The following is a 3,599-nucleotide window of genomic DNA, read 5'->3' as shown; positions in this document are numbered from 1 at the left end:
ATAGTTTAAGTTTAAGTGCCACAAAGTTCTCTTACTGAGATCCAAATATATTTTCTTGATTAAGGATTCCCCTGGTCACTGTAAGATTTTTATTAGTTTCCAGAGTTCTGAAGAAGTTGATTCTGACAGTTTTTGCTAGTTTATTTACTGCTTTTATGAAGCAATTAATTTTTGAAGTTCCTTATTCTGACTTTTTTTATTTTTTGAGACAGAGTCTCACTCTGTCACCCAAGCTGGAGTTCAGTGGAACAACCTCAGCTCACTACAACCTCCACCTCCTGGGTTCAAATAATTCTCATGCCTCAGCCTCCCCAGTAGCTGGGATTGCAGGAGTGCACCACCACACTTTTTTTTTTTTTTCATAGAGACAGGGATTAGCCATGTTGGTCAGGCTAGTCTTGAACTCCTGACCTCAAATGATCCGCCTGCCTCGGCCTCCCAAAGTGCCAGGATTACAGACATGAGCCACCACGCCCAACCTCCTTATTCTGACATTTCACTGATGTACTAATATAATCTTTTGGCTTCCCTGGGCCACACATAAAATACACTAACACTAACGATAGCTGATGAGCTAAAACACACACACACACACACACACACACACACACACACACACAAACTCACAATGTTTTAAGACAGTTTACGAATTTGTGTCAGGCCACATTCAAAGACGTTCTGAGCTGCATGTGGCCTGCAGGCCATGGGTTGGACAAGATTGTACTAGGCAATTCTTTTTTTTTTTTTTTTTTTGTACTAGGCAATTCTTAAGATGAAAAAAGATGACCAATTGTCATAAATAGCTGTTCAACCTACTAGTTATTGGTGGAGATGCTGATTAAGATGAGATTATTATTGGTCCATCAGATAAGCAAAAATTGAAAAGATTGAGAATATCTAATATCAACAATGTGGGAGGAAATAGGCATTCATATGCTACTGGTGGTAGATAAAATAAGATCTTTGAGTGTGCAATTGGCAGAGTCTCAAACTTTTCAGTGTTTATTCCTTTTGACTTTTTCACTTCAAGGAATTTAACTTATGAACACACACATGCATAATATGTATTTACAAGGATGTTCTTTGCAAGATTGTAATAATGAAAAATCTGAAGACAAACAGGTGCTCAATAGGGAGGTGTTAAGTAAATTATGGCACCACAAAACCCTGCAATATACATCCTGTAGTAACATTCCAACCTTACGTAATTCACAATTGGCTTCTTCCTCCACTCAAATCTCAGATGTGGAAAGCTAATGTTCTTATCTTATAGTGTTGGGGACTGAGGGAGTTTGGGGCTTGGAGGGAAGGGCAAAATCAGACAAAAACACTGCAGGTAGCCACATACAGGGAAGTGGGGGAATTGGGGATGAACCCCCTTCTTCAGTATTATTCTGGCTCAGTCTCCTCAGATTTAGCCCATGAAAGCAAGTCAGAAGTCGAGATAGGTAGTATGATCCCATTTACCCATGAGTGTGTACTATATTCACGTATATGTATTTATGTATATATGTAAATGTATTTTAAAAGACCTGAAAGAAATACACAAACTAATAACCATAGCAACCTCTAAAAAGGGAAATGGGAATGTGGCAGGAATGACAGACTCTCACATTTTACTCTGTTATTAAACCTTTGAAACAGGAATGTTTCTCAAAAAAATCATCTAATTAAAAAACTTATTTAAGAAAAGGTGTTTTGTTTGTTCATTTGTTTTCTAGATAGGGCCTCCCTCTGTTGCCCAGACTGGAGTGCAGTGGGCAATCATAGCTCACTGTAACTTTGACCTCCTGGGCTCAAGCAATCCTCCCACCTCAGTCTCCCAATCTGCTGGGACTGCAGGTATACCACCACACCTGGCTGATTTTTTTTATTTTTTTTAGAGACGGTGCCTCCCTATATTGCCCAGGCTGGTCTCAAACTCTTGGCCTCAAGTGATCCTCCTGCCTTGGCTTCCCAAAGTGCTGGGATTGCAGGTGTGAGCCACAACACTGGACCAAGAAAGGGTTTTAAACAACATTAAAGACAACTGGGATAAGGGAATCAATGGCAGTGTCATCACCCTAGCAACAACAACAACAATAGGCATAGAGAATGCCAGAGCCCAGAGTGAATTTGTGAATCACAACTTTAAAAGATAAGACTTGCCCAAGTTGATGTAGTGAGTTAGTGACAGAGTGTACAACCCAGGTTCCCTTAATGCCAAAAGAAAACAGGATTCTAAAACCAGAGGGAAAACTTGAAATGACAATGGGAATCAATGAACCACTAAATCTGAAAAATCTGCAAGAGGTCAGTTGCAGCTTATCCAGTCCTCTATCTCAGTGAAAAGTGAAGAAGAGAAGGTGAAAGTCTTGTTATGAAACCATGGAATGTATGGAGTCGGAGGCATTCATGAAGAAGCTGTGGTAGCTTTTGTCTTCTCTGAGACCTCCAGTGCTGGTACGTGTCACTTAGAATTCCCCAAAAAGCTATTTGACAATTAGAAAAGGAAATTAGGCACTTTATCAGTATCTGCGGAGTTGTTGACTTAAAAAGAGCCCCATGCCACCTTTAGCACTTAGAAGCAGTAACAGCAGCAACAAACTGTTCTCTCTCTCTGCAGTATACTCGTTACTAATCGTTTTACTTGGAAAAGCTAGGAGAAGGGTAGCAGAATCCAACTCTGGCTCATATGAGGAAAAAGGGAACTTATTGGAATGGTATGATTAGTGGTACACTGGTAGATGTTTAGCAACCAGCTCTTCAGAACAACAAAAAATCTGATTTCTAATGTTTGTTGATTTCCATCATATAAATACTCCCACCACGGTCAACTGCAAGCTCCCAGTGTAACATCATCTAGCTCACAAAATTCCTGAAAAGTTAGTGGTAGGTCCTCAGGATCTGATACGGAGAAGTCCACAGGATGGAAGGGAGGCAGAAGAAGATCAACTAGGCAGTACCAGAAGGCCTAAAAAGCAAGAACTACTCAACAGTATTGTCAGGTCACTGCCACATTAGCTTCTCTGCACAAACCTCTATACTGCCCCTACCACCTCCCATAGATTTTTGTGCCCTTTTAGGGGAAAGTCATCCATTCATCTCATTATCCACAAATGGTGTAACCCAAAAGTAGTGGTTCATGCCATATAGTTGCATTTCAAAATATCCTTAGTAAAAGGCCCCAGTTTATATTTGCAAGCCCAACTTGCAGGGTCCTAAACTGAAGAAAACAAGTTTATAACGAGAGATTGGGGCAAAACCTGCACGTAAGTCTTCTTTATTTCTTTGTTTCTTGTGGGTTTTCTTAAGAAACATTTATTGTAGAAAATTCACACAAACACACACACACACACACACAGAGAGAGAGAGAATAGTATAATGAATCCTCATTCTCAACAATTATCAACTTGGGGCCAATCTTATTCTATCTACATTTCCACTCTTTTTCTTAAGGAAGAAAAATATCACAAGAAAGACCAGAAGAAAGATCAATAACAGTCTCAACAGTTAGGACTCTTATTTGGAATTGGAATAACCTGGTGATACGGTTTGGCTGTGTTCCCACCCAAATCTCATCTTGAATTGTAGCTCCCATAATTCCCACACATTGTGGG

This window comes from Macaca mulatta, chromosome X (genome assembly GCF_049350105.2).
Source record: "Macaca mulatta isolate MMU2019108-1 chromosome X, T2T-MMU8v2.0, whole genome shotgun sequence".
Lineage (NCBI taxonomy): Eukaryota > Metazoa > Chordata > Mammalia > Primates > Cercopithecidae > Macaca > Macaca mulatta.
The sequence above is the reverse complement of the archived record's forward strand: the minus strand, read 5'-3'. Positions refer to the sequence as shown.